This window comes from Trachypithecus francoisi, unplaced genomic scaffold, assembly GCF_009764315.1.
Source record: "Trachypithecus francoisi isolate TF-2019V2 unplaced genomic scaffold, Tfra_2.0 Lachesis_group4, whole genome shotgun sequence".
NCBI lineage: Eukaryota > Metazoa > Chordata > Mammalia > Primates > Cercopithecidae > Trachypithecus > Trachypithecus francoisi.
The window spans coordinates 118,468,706-118,485,951 of record NW_022681469.1 but is presented as its reverse complement, the minus strand read 5'-3'; the positions used below and the strand labels follow the sequence as shown (position 1 = coordinate 118,485,951).

Genomic DNA, 17,246 nt, shown 5'->3' with positions numbered 1-17,246 from the left:
AGTCCCATCTACTTGGGAGGCTGAGGTGAGAGAATCACTGAAGCCCAGGTCAAGGCTGGAGTGAGCCGTGATTGCACCACTGCACTCCGGCCAACAGAGTAAGACTCTGTCTCAATAAATAAATAATAAATAAACAAATAAATATCAATCATCACATAAGATGGCAGAGTAGGAAGCTGTAGCATAGAGGTCAGTCCCTTCACTGAAGCAACCACTGAGCTAGAAAGAGTGACTGGAATCAGCTCTTTCGGAACTCTGAAACGTGACCAGAAACTTCTAACAACCAGAGACATACTTAAACAATGAAGGGAGAGGTTGCTGATCTTCACGAGTGAGTGGCATGTGCCAACCAGCCAATACTCCCCCATTCCTGAGCCTGAGTTCTTGAAGCAGCTGGCTGATGCCAGGGCGAGCGGCGGAACTCTGTCCTCCAAAACCGTGGGTTCTGCACTTTGGTGGGTCCGATGGGTCTCTGAGGACCAGCACGGATGTTTGCCTTGGTTTATTTGGCCCCCTCAGCAATAGTGGCTTCCCCAGGGACATCCTTTAGAAGATTTAAAAAGATAAACTCCTCCTCTGCCCCACGCCATTTAAAACCACCTATTTAAGGAAATTGATGTTAGGTGGCTGGCTGACTGCAGAGACAATGAAACAGAAATTTCAGTGACCAAACACAAGGAAGAAACACTTTGCAAAAATAGTTTGGAAAAGTAACGAGAGCTCCAGACCCCAACAAGCAAAACCCAGCAATCCCAGGTGACTGAGAGAATCACATGTTGAGGGTCATTACATTGTAACACTTAAAATGCAATGTTCTCAACAAAAAACTATAAAATATACAAAGAAACAGGAAATAGGGAAGCATAGACCATTCACAGGAAAAAAACAGCAAAGAAAATCAGCAAACAATACAATAACTGAACATCATCATCAACCAATGGAACCTAACTGACATTTACAGGAGACTTCACAAAACAACAGCAGGTACACATTCTTTGCCCACGGAAGATTCAGCAAGATTTACCAGAACCTGGGTCATAAAACAAATATTTTTTTGAGATGGAATTTTGCTCTGTCTCCCAGGCTGGAGTGCAGAGGCACAATCTTGGCTTACTGCAACCTCCGCCTCCTGGGTTCAAGCAATTTTCCTGCCTCAGCTTCCCAAGTAGCTGGGATTACAGGCATGCACCACCATGCCCGGCTAATTTTTGTGTTTTTGAGACGGGCTTTTGCCATGTTGGCCAGGCTGGTCTCAAACTCCTGACCTCAGGTGATCTGCCCACCTCAGCATCCCAAAGTGATGGGATTACAAGTGTGAGCCACTGTGCCCGGCCAAAACAAATCTTAAGAAATGTAAAATAACTGAAATCATACAAAATACGTTCTGTGACTGTAATAGAATTAAACTAAATCAATTTTAAAAAGAAAGCAGAAAATCTCTAAACACACGGAAATTAAATACACTTCTAAATAATTCATGGGTCAAAGACTTAGTGGCAAGGGAAATTGGAAAACATATTGAATTATGTAAAAGTGAAAATAAAACACATTGACTGATATCAGCAAAAATGGCATAGTAGGTAGCTCCAGGTCCCCATCCCCCAACAGAAACATTGATAAACCAAGCAAAACGGTCTGAATCAACTTCATGAGAACTGCAGAAAAATAATCAAAGGTTTACAGTAACCAAATCATGTGGTGTGGCTCTTTGCCCCCACGCAAATCTCATCTTGAATTGTAATCCCCAGGGGTCAAGGAGGGATCTGGTGGGAGGTGATTGGATCACGGGAGCGGTTCGCCCCATGCTGTTCTTGTGATAGTGAGGGAGTTCTCACGAGATCTGATGGTTTTTAAATGGTAGTTTCCCCTGCACTCTCTCCTCTCTCCTGCCACCTAGTGAAGAGGGTGCTTGCTTCTCCTTTGCTTTCCACCATGATTGTAAGTCTCCTGAGGCCTCCCCAGCCAAGTGGAACTGTGAGTCAATTAAACCTCCTTTCTTTATAAATTACCCAGGCTCAGGCAGTTCTTTCCAGCAGTGTGAAAACTAATACTCCAAATGAACACTGAATCAAGAAAAAAGCAACTTCAAAATGGTAGGAACACTGGGTTTTTTTTTACTTGCCCTTGCCCCACAACCTTCCATGGGAGCCTTGAAGATGGCAGCCCACGTTCCCAGTGTGGTTTCTGGGATTGAAGGCAGCAGAGCAGACCTTATTCTCAAAGCATTGTGTTTTCCTGTTCTCACCTGCCCGAGGGCTGCCAAAAGGACTGATACAGGGCAGCTGCCTTTGTTTCACCTAACCCAGAACTCATGCAGGGCAGAAAAGTGGCTACACAGAAGGTATTGCTTGAAAACACTGTAAATCAAATGCATACCCTGCTGATGCCTGGGCAAAAGATTATAGCTGAGGCAAACCATAGGCGTGCTGACCCCATGGGAGAAGCCGCTGTGGAGAGTTTCTATGGGAAATTTGGGTACTGAAAAGTGCGCATGTGTACTATGGAATTTCAATAGCCATGCACATGCTGAGTGCAGAGCGCATTCTCAGAATAGACCTGAGAAAGGATGCTGAGCTTTCATCTGTGGCTCCTCTCCATCCTCCCTGCAGGCAGGGAGTAAAGCCTAGGGCAAAGCTGTACACATACTGGGCCAGGTGCAGTGGCTCACGCCTGTAATCCCAGCACTTTGGGAGGCCAAGGTGAGAGGATCACTTGAGGTCAGGAGTTTGAGACCAAGCTGGCAAACATGGTGAAACCCTGTCTCTACGAAAAAATACAAAAATTAGCAAATTAGCCACGTGTGGTGGAAAATTAGCCAGGTGTGATGGCACATGCCTGTAATCCCTGCTACTCAGGATGCTGAGGCAGAGAATCACTTGAACCTGGGAGGCAGAGGCTGCAGTGAGCCAAGATCATGCCACTGCACTCCAGCCTAGGCAACAGGGCAAGACTCCATCTCAAAAAAAAAATACAAAGTTGTACACAGACTGGCTAAGCCCCGAAGGACTGCTCCAGTGCCCCAGCACAGAGGCAATCCACAAAGACGGGAGGAGCTGGGATTTTCTTTTTTTTCCTCTTTTGACTCCTGGCATTCAAGGAAATCTCTGTTAAAACACTAGTTGAGGCCAGTTGCGGTGGCTCACACCTGTAATCCCAGCACTTTGGGAGGCTGAGGTGGGTGAATCACGAGGTCAAGAGATCGAGACCATCCTGGCTAACACGGTGAAACCCCATCTCTACTAAAAATACAAAAATTAGCTGGGCGTGGTGGCGGGTGCCTGTAGTCCCAGCTACTCAGGAGGCTGAGGCAGGAGAATGGCGTGAACCTGGGAGGTGGAGCTTGCAGTGAGCCAAGATCATGCCACTGCACTCCAGCCTGGGCGACAGAGCAAGACTCTGTCTCAAAACAAACAAACAAAAACACTAGTTGAACACAACCTAACAGCAGACAGACTTTCAGAGACCGCACATGTAAAAGAAGACACACTTTACAAAAATGGTTTAGAAAGTCACTGAACAAACAGCTACAGCCCACAGCAAAAGCAAACCCAGGGGTGGTGGGGGAGGATAAAATAATTTCCAGTTACCCCATTATAATACTCAAAATGTCTGATTTTCTTTTTTGAGATGGAGTCCTCGCTCTGTACCCAGGCTAGAGTGCAGTGGTGCGATCTTGGCTCACTGCAACCTCCAAATCCCTGGTTCAAGAAAACCCATGCCTCAGCCTCCTGAGTAGCTGGGATTATAGGCGCACACCACCACATCTGGCTAAATTTTTGTATTTTTAGCAGAGATGGGGTTTCACCATGTTGGCCAGACTGGTCTTGAACTCCTGACCTCAGGCAATCTGCCTGCCTTGGCCTCTCAAAGTGCTGGGATTACAGATGTGAGGCACCACGCCTGGCCTCTTTTTTTCTTAATCTTACTTTTTTCCTTTTTGGGGGAAAAAGGTATTATAGGTGTGAGTCACTGTGCCTGACAACAATTTTCAAAAAAAAAAATTACAAACCATGCAGTGACATAAGAGAGTACAGCCCATTCACAAAAGAAACAAATTGTCTTTAAGGAAGCACAGATGTTGAAAGTACTAGACAAGTACTAGACAAAGACTTTAAACCAGTTGTCTGAAATCTGCTCAAAAAGCTAAAAGAAACAATGAATAAAGAGTTAAAGGATACAAGGAGAACAATGTCTCAACAAATGCAGACCATCAATAAAGAAACAGAAGATATTGGCCGGGGCGGTGGCTGACACCTGTAATCCCAGCACTTTGGGAGGCTGAGGTGGGCGGATCATGAGGTCAGGAGATCGAGACCATCCTGGCTAACATGGTAAAACCCTGTCCCCACTAAAAATACAAAAAATTAGCTGGGCGTGGTGGCGGGTGCCTGTAGTCCCAGCTACTCAGGAGGCTGAGGCAGGAGAATGGCGTGAACCTGGGAGGTGGAGCTTGCAGTGAGCCAAGATCATGCCACTGCACTCCAGCCTGGGCGACAGAGCAAGACTCTGTCTCAAAACAAACAAACAAAAACACTAGTTGAACACAACCTAACAGCAGACAGACTTTCAGAGACCGCACATGTAAAAGAAGACACACTTTACAAAAATGGTTTAGAAAGTCACTGAACAAACAGCTACAGCCCACAGCAAAAGCAAACCCAGGGGTGGTGGGGGAGGATAAAATAATTTCCAGTTACCCCATTATAATACTCAAAATGTCTGATTTTCTTTTTTGAGATGGAGTCCTCGCTCTGTACCCAGGCTAGAGTGCAGTGGTGCGATCTTGGCTCACTGCAACCTCCAAATCCCTGGTTCAAGAAAACCCATGCCTCAGCCTCCTGAGTAGCTGGGATTATAGGCGCACACCACCACATCTGGCTAAATTTTTGTATTTTTAGCAGAGATGGGGTTTCACCATGTTGGCCAGACTGGTCTTGAACTCCTGACCTCAGGCAATCTGCCTGCCTTGGCCTCTCAAAGTGCTGGGATTACAGATGTGAGGCACCACGCCTGGCCTCTTTTTTTCTTAATCTTACTTTTTTCCTTTTTGGGGGAAAAAGGTATTATAGGTGTGAGTCACTGTGCCTGACAACAATTTTCAAAAAAAAAAATTACAACCATGCAGTGACATAAGAGAGTACAGCCCATTCACAAAAGAAACAAATTGTCTTTAAGGAAGCACAGATGTTGAAAGTACTAGACAAGTACTAGACAAAGACTTTAAACCAGTTGTCTGAAATCTGCTCAAAAAGCTAAAAGAAACAATGAATAAAGAGTTAAAGGATACAAGGAGAACAATGTCTCAACAAATGCAGACCATCAATAAAGAAACAGAAGATATTGGCCGGGGGCGGTGGCTGACACCTGTAATCCCAGCACTTTGGGAGGCTGAGGTGGGCGGATCATGAGGTCAGGAGATCGAGACCATCCTGGCTAACATGGTAAAACCCTGTCCCCACTAAAAATACAAAAAACTAGCCGGGCATGGGGGCGGGTGCCTGTAGTCCCAGCTACTCCGGAGGCTGAGGCAGGAGAATGGCGTGAACCCGGGAGGCGGAGCTTGCAGTGAGCTGAGATCGCACCACTGCACTCCAGCCTGGGCGACAGAGGGAGACTCTGTATCAAAAAATAAAAAAAAGAAAGAAAAAGAAAAAGAAAATATTATAGACAGGTGAGGGGCAGTGGCTCATGCCTGTAATTCCAAAACTTTGGGCAGATCACCTGGGGCCAGGATTTTAAGACCAGCCTCAGCCGGGCGCGGTGGCTCAAGCCTGTAATCCCAGCACTTTGGGAGGCTGAGACGGGCGGATCACGAGGTCAGGAGATCGAGACCATCCTGGCTAACACGGTGAAACCTCGTCTCTACTAAAAATACAAAAAACTAGCCGGGCGAGGTGGCGGGCGCCTGTAGTCCCAGCTACTCGGGAGGCTGAGGCAGGAGAATGGCGTGAACCCGGGAGGCGGAGCTTGCAGTGAGCTGAGATCCGGCCACTGCACTCCAGCCCGGGCCACAGAGCGAGACTCCATCTCAAAAAAAAAAAAAAAAAGACCAGCCTCAGCAACATGGCAAAACCCCCTCTCTACAAAAAATACAAACAATTAGCCAAGTGTGGTAGCATATGCCTGTAGTCCCAGCTACATGGGAGACTGAGGTGGGAGAATTGCCTGAGTGTGAGAAGTCAAGGCTGCAGTGAGCCAGCATTGCACCATGCACTCCAGCCTGGGTGACAGAGTGAGACCCTGTCTCAAAAAAAAAAAAAAAAAAAAAAAAAAAATGTATTATAGACAAACTAAAGCTTAGAGAAAAAAAAAAAAAGGAAAAAATAGAAATTATTGAAAGGGATCAAAGTCTGAAGCTGAAAAGTATATAAAAAATTATCCAAGCATACTGGCGGGCGCCTGTAATCCCAGGTACTCGGGAGGCTGAGACAAGAGAATTGCTTGAACCCAGGAGGCAGAGGTTGCAGTGAGCCAAGATCGCACCATTGCACTCCAGCCTGGGTGACAAGAATGAAACTCCATCTCAAAAACAAAAACAAAAGAAAAGTATAAAAATGGAAATGAAAAATTCACCAGACTATTTCAAATTCATTTGAACAGATGGAAGACAGAGTCACTGAACACATGAAGACAGGTAGATGAAACTATCCTGTCTACAGTTCTTTTTTGTTGTTGTTGTTGTTGTTGGAGTTTCGCTCTTGTTGCCAAGGCTGGAGTGCAATGGCGCGATCTCAGCTCATTGAAACCTCTGCCTACTGGGTTCAAGCGATTCTCCTGCCTCAGCCTCCCATGTAATTGGGATTACAGGCAGGCATGCACTACCATGCCTGGCTAATTTTGTATTTTTAGTAGAGATGGGGTTTCACCATGTTGGCCAGGCTTGTCTCAAACTCCTGACCTCAGGTGATCTGCTTGCCTCAGCCTCCCAACGTGTGCTGGGATTACAGGCGTCAGCCACCGTGCCGAGCCTGAATTGTATACTTTAAAATGGTATGTGGGCTGGGTGTGGTGGCTCATGCCTGTAATCCCAGCACCTTGGGAGGCTGAGGTGGGAGGATCACTTGAGACCAGCAGTTCAAGACCAGCCTGGCAACACAGTGAGATCCCATCTCTACAAAAAAAAAAAAAAAACAAATTAGCCTGTTTCGGGCCGGGCGCAGTGGCTCACGCCTGTAATCCCAGCACTTTGGGAGGCCAAGGTGGGTAGATCATGAAGTCAGGAGTTCGAGACCAGCCTGGCCAAGATGGTGAAACCCCATCTCTACTGAAAAGACAAAAATTAGCCAGGCACAGTGGTGGGTGCCTGTAATCCCAGCTACTCTGGAGACTGAGGCAGGAGAATTGCTTGAACCCGGAAGGTGGAAGTTGCAGTGAGCCGAGATCACACCACCGCACTCCAGCCTGGGCCACAGAGCAAGACACTGTCAAAAAAAAAAAAAAAAAAAAAAAAAATTAGCTTGAGTCCCAGCTACTCAGGATGAGGTGGGAGGATTGCTTGAGCCCAGGAATTAAAGGCTGCAGAGAGCTATAATCACCACTGCACAGGCAACAGAGTGAGACCCTGTCTCAAAAAAAAAAAAAAAAGGTATGTGACTTTCACCTCAATTTAAAAAAATCAAACATATCAAAACCTGTCAGCTGGGCATGGTGGCGCATACCTGTAGTCCCAAGTATTTGAGAGACGTGGTGGGAGGATTCCTGGAGCCCAGGAGTCTGAGGCTTCAATGAGCTATGATTACACCACTGCAGTCTGACCTGGGCAACAAAGGGAGATGCCATCTCTTAAAAAAAAAACCCCAAATCCTGTGAGATGCAGCCAAAGTAAATGTTAGGTAAATCTGTAGCCCTAAATGCTTGGAGAAGAAGCAATAATAATAATAAAAAAACTTAATAATCTGAGCTTCCATTTTAAGAAACTAGAAAAAGAAGAGCAAAATAACCACAAAACAAGCAGAAAGAAGGAAATATAATTAATATAAGAGCAGGCTGCGAGTGGTGGCTCATGCCTGTAATCCCAACACTTTGGGAGGCCGAGGTGGGCAGATCACTTAAGGCCAGGAGTTCAAAACCAGCCTGGCCAACATGGTAAAATTCCGTCTCTACTAAAAATACGAAAATTAGCCGGGCATGGTGGCATGTGCCTATAATCCTAGCTACTCCCAAGCTGAGGCAGGAGAATTGCTCCAGGAGGTGGAGGTTGCAGTGAGCCAAGATCGTGCCCCTGCACTCCAGCCTGGGTGACAGAGCAAGACTCCATCTCAAAAAAATAAAAATTAAAAAAAAAAAAAAATTAAGAGCAGAAATCAGTGAAGTTAAAATACAAACATTTAAAAAATCAATTAAACTAAAAGTTGGCTCTTCGAAAAGATCAATTAAAAACAAGAAATCCCTAGCCAGACTAATCAAAAAAAAAAAAAAAGCAAAGAGAGAGGATGCAAATGACCAGCATCAGGAATAAAAGGGAGGCTATTAGCACAGACCCCACATGCATCAAAATGAGATTAAATACTACAAACAAATCTAGGTACCCAGCTCTCACCCTCATTTTTTATAAGTGGGAAAAAGACCCAGAGATTAAATGACTCACTCAAAATGATAGTCAGTGACAGATGCCATCAGAGAACTAGCTAAATCAGAAGCTCCTAGCAAGCTTTTAAAAAATAATTTCCAGGGCACAACCCCTGAGACTGATTCAGCAGGTTTTGGAGTGATGCCTATTATTCTGAAGATGTTAAAAGCTCACCAGATGGTTCTCTTGTTTGGCCAGGTTTAGGAAATGCTGTGTCCCACATTATCACCTTCACTCATATGACGACTGTAGAGAATAGCCTAAAAATTTGGTGCTCAAGTATGTTTAATATAAAGCACCGGGCACGGTGGCTCACGCCTGTAATCTCAGCACTTTGGGAGGCCGAGGTGGGTGGATCATGAGGTCAGATCGAGACCATCCTGGCTAACACAGTGAAACCCTGTCTCTACCAAAAATACAAAAAAATTAGCTGGGCATGGTGGTGGGCGCCTGTAGTCCCAGCCACTCGGGAGCCTGAGGCAGGAGAATGGCATAAACCCGGGAGGCGGAGCTTGCAGTGAGCCAAGATTGCGCCACTGCACTCCAGTCTGGGCGACAGAACCAGATTCTGTCTCAAAAAAAAAAAATTAATATAAAGCGGGCAGAATAAATCCTGTGGTGGTGACCGGGTGAGTGATCTTGAGAGAAATCATGATCTGGAATACCCCTTTCTGACATTGCCCATGGCAGCTAACATTTTTCCACTTTATTCAAATACACATTTATTCGTCAAATATTTGCTGGGTACCACTCTGTGCTATGTATTGGGGATACAGTCATTTGCATCACAAAGTCCCTGCTCAGTGTAATAAGCACTCATTGAGCTCTTATGTGTGAGAAACTGTGCTAGGGGATATCAAAAACACACAAAATAGGCCAGGCATGGTGGCTCACGCCAGTAATCTCAACACTTTGGGAGGCCAAGGTGGGCAGATCACCTGGGGTCAGGAGTTTGAGGCCAGTCTGACCAACATAATGAAACTCCATCTCTACTAAAAATACAAAAAAATTAGCCAGGTGTGGTGGTGGGTGCCTATAATCCCCAGATACGTGGGGGCTGAGGTAGAAGAATTGCTTGAACCTGGGAAGCGGAGGTTGCAGTGAGCTGAGATGGCCTAACTGTACCCCAACCTGGGCAACAGAGCAAGACTCTGTCTTAAAAAAGAAAAGAGCCGGGCGCGGTGGCTCAAGCCTGTAATCCCAGCACTTTGGGAGGCCAAGACGGGCGGATCACGAGGTCAGGAAATCAAGACCATCCTGGCTAACATGGTGAAACCCTGTCTCTACTAAAAAATACAAAAAACTAGCCAGGAGAGGTGGCGGGCGCCTGTAGTCCCAGCTACTCAGGAGGCTGAGGCAGGAGAATGGCGTAAACCCGGGAGGCGGAGCTTGCAGTGAGCTGAGATCAGGCCACTGCACTCCAGCCTGGGCGACAGAGCGAGACTCCGTCTCAAAAAAAAAAAAGAAAAAGAAACACAGAAACACACAAAATAAAACAGCCTTGCCTTTCAAAGAACTCACCCTCGCCAGTCGGAGACAAACTATACAAAGCCTTCCCAGGTATCGCATCCCGTTTCTTAAGTCCAAATTCTGTTTCCACATTGAAGACTCCAGCTTTTTTTTTTTTTTCTTTGAGACGGAGTCTCGCTCTGTCACCCAGGCTGGAGTGCAGTGGTGCAATCTCGGCTCACTGCAAGCTCCGCCTCCCAGGTTCACGCCATTCTCTTGCCTCAGCCTCCTGAGTAGCTGGGACTACAGGCGCCCACCGCCACACCCGGCTAATTTTGTTTTTGTATTTTTAGTACAAAACACGGGGTTTCACCGTGTTCCCAGGATGGCCTCGATCTCCTGACCTTGTGATATGCCCGCCTTGGCCTCCCAAAGTGCTGGGATTACAGGCGTGAGCCACCACACCCATTTTTTTTTTTTTTTTTTTTTTGAGACTCCTTCTTGTTGCCCAGGCTGGAGCGCAATGGTGCAATCTCGGCTCACTGCAACCTCTACCTCCCAGGTTCAAGTGATTCTCCTGCCTCAGCCTCCCGAGTACCTGGGATTACAGGTGCCTGCCACCACACCTGGCTAATTTTTTGTATTTTTAGTAGAGACAGGGTTTCTCCATGTTGGCCAGGCTGGTCCCAAACTCCTGACCTCAGGCGATCCACTCGCCTCGGCCTCCCAAAGTGTTGAGATTACAGGCGTGAGCCACCATGCCTGACTGACTCCAGCATTTTTATCTTCATCTCAATCTCATCCCTAAACTCGAAACCCATATATGCAACTACCTACTTGATGTTTCCATTTGGATATCTAACAAACACCTCAAACTTAACATGTGCAAAGCCAGGTGCAGTGGGTCATGCCTATAATCCCAACACTTTGGGAAGCCAAGACGGGAGGATCACTTGAGCCCAGGAGTTTGAGACCAGCCTGGGCAACTTAGTGACACCCCCTCTCTCTATTTATTTTTAAAACATTAAAAATGTTTTTAAAGAAAAAAATAAACTTAACACGTGCAAGAGCAAATTCCCAATCTTGCACTCTCCCAAACTGGTTTCTTCTGCAGTCTTTGCCAACTCAATAAATAACAACTCCATTCTTAAAGTTCATGTAACAAAAATCCTGGAGTCATCCTTGACTCCTCTCTTTCTCTTACACACTGCATGCAAAGCATCTTCCAATCTTTTGGGTCTACTTTCTTTTTTTTTTATGAGACAGGGTCTCCCTCTGTTGCCCAGGCTGGAGTGCAGTGGCGTGATCACAGCTTACTGCAGCCATGACTTCCCAGGCTGAAGTGATTCTCTCACCTCAGCCTCCCAAGTCCCTGGGACTATAGGCATGCACCACCAAAGCCAGCTAATTTTTTATTGTTTTAGAGATGGGGTCTTACTATGTTGCCCATGAACTCCTGGGCTCAAGTGATCCTCCTGCCTTGGCCTCCCAAAGCGCTGGGATTAGAGGCCTGAGCCACCACACCTGGCCAGGTCTAATTTCAAAATACATGCTGCATGTGACCACTTCTACCTGCTGCTGCCTCTCTCATCCACACCTCTGGCTTGTCTTGCCTGGAGTGCTGCCTTATAACCAGGATCCCTGTTTTGACCAGAGTTCTAGGAACTGTTCTCAACAGAGAGGCCAGAGAGACCTTTTTAAAAACACTAAGTTGAATCTCATTAGTACTCTGTTAAACCTGCAAAGATTCCCATTTTATTCAGAGTAAAAGACAGTCCTTACGATTCCCATCAAAGTGTGACATGACTCTCTGCTCCCTCTTGGACCTCAACTCTCTCCACCTTTGCCTTTGCTGAAATTCGCTCCAGCCTCACTGACTTTCCCTGCTGTTCTAAACATGCCATGCATATTCTTCTCTGGAATGCTGTTCCTTTGGAGATAAGCATGGCTCTCTTCCACCTCTTTCAGCTCTCTAAGCATCTTATCAGTGAGGCTTTTCTCAACCACCTTATAAAAAGTAATCACTTTCCACTCCCAAGGAACTGTTTTCCCCTCACAGTAAGGGGAATTATCACCATTTGACACATATATTTTATTTTATTTATTATTTATTATTTATTTATTTATTATTATTATTTGAGACAGAGTCTCACTCTGTCGCCCAGGCTGGAGTGCAGTGGCACGATCTCGGCTCACTGCAACCTTAGACTCCCAGGTTCAAGCGATTTCTGGCTAATTTTTGTATTTTTAGTAGAGATGGGGTTTCTCCATATTACCCAGGCTGGTCTCGAACTCCTGACCTCGGCCTCCCAAAGTGCTAGGGTTACAGGCATGAGCCACCATGCCTGGGCTTGACACATATATTTTAGTGTCCATCTTTTCCTGCAATAAAGTGTAAAATGATGAGGGTAATGTGTTCAGTTCACTGCTTTATTCCCAGTACTTAAACCACAGTGGCAGGCAAATAGTTGATGATCAATACATATTTTTTGAATGAATGTGACATTTTCTTACAGAATTAGGAAATGGATACTTTGTGGGATGGGTAAATAGTGGAAGTTGGCCGGGCACGATGGCTCACGCCTGTAATCCCAGCACTTTGAGAGGCTGAGGTGGGCAGATCACAAGGTCAGGAGATTGAGACCATCTTGGCGAACACGGTGAAACCCCGTCTCTACTAAAAATACAAAAATTAGCCGGGCTTGGTGGCGGGCACCTGTAGTCCCAGCTACTCGGGAGGCTGAGGCAGGAGAATGGCGTGAACTTGGGAGGCGGAGCTTGTAGTGAGCCGAGATCATGCCACTGCACTCCAGCCTGGGCGATAGAGCAAGACTCCGTGTCAAAAAACAAAAACAAAAACAACAACAACAACAAAATATATATATATATAGTGGGAGTCATGGCCAAAAATAGTTTAGAATGGATCATTTACTACAATGGTTTTCAAGCACTTTTCTTTCTTTTTTTTTGTTTTTTCAGAATCAGGGTCTCACTCTTGCCCAGGCTGGAGTGCAGTGGCACAATCACAGCTCACTGCAACCTCAGAACTCTGAGCTCAAGCAAACCTATTTTACCTCAGCATTCCCAAGTAGCTGGGACTACAGGTGCGTGCCACCGTGCCCAGCTAATTTAACTTTTTTCTTTTTCTTTGAGACAGGGTCTCACCCTGTCACCCAGGCTGGAGTGCAGTGGCACTATCACAGCTCACTGCAGCCTTGACTTCCTGGGCTCAAGCAATCCTCCCACCTCAGCCTCCTGAATAGGTGGGACTACAAGCACATGCCACTACTTCTGGCTAATTATTAAAGTTTTTTGTAGAAATGGGGTCTCCCTGTGTTGCCCAGGCTGGCCTCAAACTCCTGAGCTCAAGTGATCCGCCCACCTTGACCTCCCAGAGTGCTGGGATTACAGGCATAAGCCACCATGCCCAGTCCAGCATATATATATATATATATTTTATTATTATTTTTTAAAACTGGAACTCATTTTTTAAATGGAAGCACAATTTGAAAAAGGAATAAAACCCAAAGATTGACACAGGGCTAGAAAACCAGAAATCCCCAATTCAGCTTCTTCCCCTTACTCTCCCCTTTGAACTCATGACGCATCTCAAAGCCCAGCTTGAAAGCCACAGATCTAGAGCTTGGATGGCATTCTAATGAGCTAAGCATCTAAACCGACCACAGTTGGGAGCCACTGAAAGCTTTTGAGCAGGTAAATGATAGATTTATTTATTTATTCATTTTGAGACAGAGTCTTGCTCTGTCACCCAGGCTGGAGTATAGCGGCGTGATCTCAGCTCACTGCAGCCTCTGCCTCCTGGGTTCAAGTGATTCTCCTGCCTCAGCCTCTGGAGTAGCTGGGATTACAGGCATGCGCCACCACACCTGGCTAATTTTTCTATATTTAGTAGAGACGGGTTGGCCAGGGTGGTCTCGAACTCCTGACCTCAGGTAATCCGCCTGCCTCCACCTCCCAAAGTGCTGGGATTACAGGTGTGAGCCACTGCACCCAGCCTAAATGATATATTTAGATACATGCTTTAGGAAGATTAGTCTTAAGAGAATGGGTAGACTGATGGCAGAAGGAGATGGCAATCAGGAGGACCAAAGTAAAGACTGCTGCACTAGGCAAGCTAATACTTAAAGTACCGAAGGAGGGGCCGGGGGAGAGCAGTGAGAATGCAAAGAACAGAAAAATGGAGACTGCTGTCTAGGATCTGGCACTTCCCAGAAGGAAGAGGACATTCAGAGTAAAATCTGTCAGTTTCATGCCTTAGCAACTGGTGAATTTAGTGAACGCACAGGAGGTAAAAGGCTGGGAGAGGAAGCAAATACCACCACTTCAGATTTAAACGGGGTCTAAGGTATGAAAAAGGTACATACAACTGTCCTACAAACAGATGAAATGCAGTCCTCACATGATATGCCCTGTTAGGAGCCTTTAGGAGCCATCTGAACAACACTGTTCATTGAGATGGTATAGAAGAGCAAGAACTCCAAGTATGTCCAGAACAGACAGGCCGGGTGCAGTGGCTCATGCCTGTAATCCCAACACTTTGGAAGGTAGAGGTGGGAGGATGGCTTGAGGTTTGGAGTTGGAGACCAGCCTGAGCAACATAGCAAGACTCTGCTTCTACAGAAAATGTTTAAAAATTAGGTGGGCATGGTGGGGGCCTGTAGTCCCAGCTATGCAGAAGCTGAGGTGGGAGGGTCGCTTGAGCCCAGGAGTTCGATGCTGCCATGAGCTATGATCATGCCACTGCACTCCAGCCTGGGCAACATAGGGACACCCCATTTTCACACACACAAAAAAAACTTTAAAAATTAGCCAGGCGTGGTCAGCTGTGCACACCTGTAGTCCCAGCTACTTGGAAGTGGGGTGGAGGATCTCTTGAGTCCAGGAGTTGGAGGCTGCAGTGAGCCATGATAGCACCACCGCACTCCCAGCCTGGGCGACAGAGACAGAGATCTCTCTCTCTCTCTCATCTCTTTCTCTCTCTAGAAAGAGTATTTATTTATTTATTTAAGACAGAGTCTCACTCTGTCGCCCAGGCTGGAGTGCAGTGGCGAGTTCTCTACTCACAACTGCTGCCTCCCGGGTTCAAGCAATTCTCCTGCCTCAGCTCCATGTAGCTGGAACTACAAGTGCATGCCACCATGCCCAGCTAATTTTGGTATTTTTAGTAAAGACGGGTCTCACTCTGTTGGCCAGGCTGGTCTGGAACTCCTGACCTCGGGTGATCCCCCCACCTCTGCCTCCCGAAGTGCTGGGATTACAGGAGTGAGCCACCAGGCCCCGCAGAGACCTTGTCTCTTAAAAAAAAAAAAAAAAAGGCCGGGCGCCGTGGCTCACGCCTGTAATCCCAGCACTTTGGGAGGCCGAGGTGGGCGGATCATGAGGTCAGGAGATCCAGACCATCTTGGCTAAAACGGTGAAACCCCATCTCTACTAAAAATACAAAAAATTAGCCGGGCGTGGTGGCGGGCGCCTGTAGTCCCAGCTACTCAGGAGGCTGAGGCAGGAGAAAGGTGTGAACCTGGGAGGCGGAGTTTGCAGTGAGCCGAGATCACGCCACTGCATTCCAGCCTGGGCGACAGAGCGAGACTCCGTCTCAAAAAAAAAAGAAAGAAAGAAAGAAAGAAAAAAGACAAAACGGGGGCGGGGGGAGGGGGCAACACAGAACAGAAACAGAACCTTGGGGAACAGAGACACGACGCTGAGTTGAGCAGAAACCAGGGCAGGAGCACCAGGCAGGGACGGAAGACTCGGTTCCATCGAAGGAGTGGGATCCTGGAACCCAAGGGAGCGGGAGCACAGGGAGCCAGGGATGAAGATGGCGAAAGCACGACTTGCCAGGACACTTGCTGAGGAGCCACACTCCACACCTACCACGCGCTGGAACTGCCTTTTAACTGTCACATGCTTGCCAAAACTCAAGACAACAACGCACAATGCTGGAGGTCGGAAGCCGAGGATGACCTGCCCAGGGCCGAACTCGGGGAATGCAAGAGGCCTAGTCGGCCGCAGGGCGCGGAAGGGACTCACCCGACCAGGCCATGTCCAGACGGGGGCCCCAGGGGGCGGTGGCCAGACCACGGCCGCAGCAAGTGTACCCCCAAGGCGGCTGCGACTTCCGAGGCCTCTACTTGCACCAGTCCGGGCCACGAGGACCCGTTCCCAACCTCCCTAAGCCGCCTGGCCGCAGCTGGGTTGGGCGCGAGGACCCCGGGCAGGCGGAAACCTCGTGCTGGTCCCGACGTGCACCGCGCACACCTGCGTCACTGAGGGGCGACTCCCACGACAGAGGCACGAGGTGGCCGGTTGCCGGGTAACGAGGCATGGCTGCTCCCTGCTTTCAGCTGGCTCCCAGACTCTTAGATTGAGGGCGGGAAGAAAAAGTAGGTTGGGTCCTGCCTTCCTCTTTCACCTTGCAGACTGGGGGACTCCAATCCAATCACCCTTGTGTACAAGAGTGGGAATCTAACTCGTCCCCAGGTGGCCCGCACCCCCAAAAGGTATTCAGTGCCTCCAAGGCTGTGGCTCCTTACGAGCCCCAATCCCTACTCAGATTTGACCCTTGCTGGTGCCAGGTTTTCCTGGGACCTCCGGGAACAGCAGCTCCGCACACAGTTGGCGATTTCCCACAGTGAGACGTTGATGGTTGGTTTTTATTTAGTTCTTTGAAAGTTACTCAGATCGTTCTGAAGACTGCCTGGAAAACTGCACATTTAGACTGAAACCAAAACTCACGGGCACTTTGTCTTTTTTTTTTTTTTTAAACAGTTGCTAAGGGGTTTCCCCCGTCACAATCATTCTGTCACAATCTGGCCAAAACTGAACAGCTAAAGCCTGTTCTACTAGTCTGAGCATTAGAGAACCCCATTGGTGGGTTTTCAAACTCTGGAGTTCCTCTGTCTATTGGAAACTGATTCTGGCACCTCTCCACGGCTTTCTTTTCTTTTTTTTTCTAGACTGAGTTTCACTCTTGTTGCCCGGGCTGGAGCGCAATAGTGTGATCAGGCTGCTCCCTGGTTATAAATTCTCACTTGCCCACACTGTACTTGGAGTTGAGCCCAATCTCTTCCCCACTGCAAGACCCTATTGCAGTGATCCCTATATCTATCTCGACTGACCCCCCCCTTTGAATAAAGTCTTCCATGCCATCTTTAACAAGTGTCATTGAATAATTTTTTTCTTTTCTTTTTTTTAAGACAGAGTCTTGCTC

The 17,246-nt window shown here is 47.2% G+C and overlaps 1 protein-coding gene across 1 annotated transcript in view; it reads right to left on the bottom strand.

Annotated features, from left to right (window-relative positions):
* The window catches only part of LOC117072494 (nuclear envelope pore membrane protein POM 121C), a 61,427-nt gene extending 45,162 nt beyond the window's left edge, over window positions 1-16,265 (bottom strand). Inside the window, exon 1 of the mRNA XM_033192734.1 lies at window positions 16,067-16,265. The gene's annotated coding sequence lies outside the window, so the exon portion shown is untranslated. The remainder of the gene's footprint in view (window positions 1-16,066) is intronic.
* Window positions 16,266-17,246: the final 981 nt, after the last annotated feature.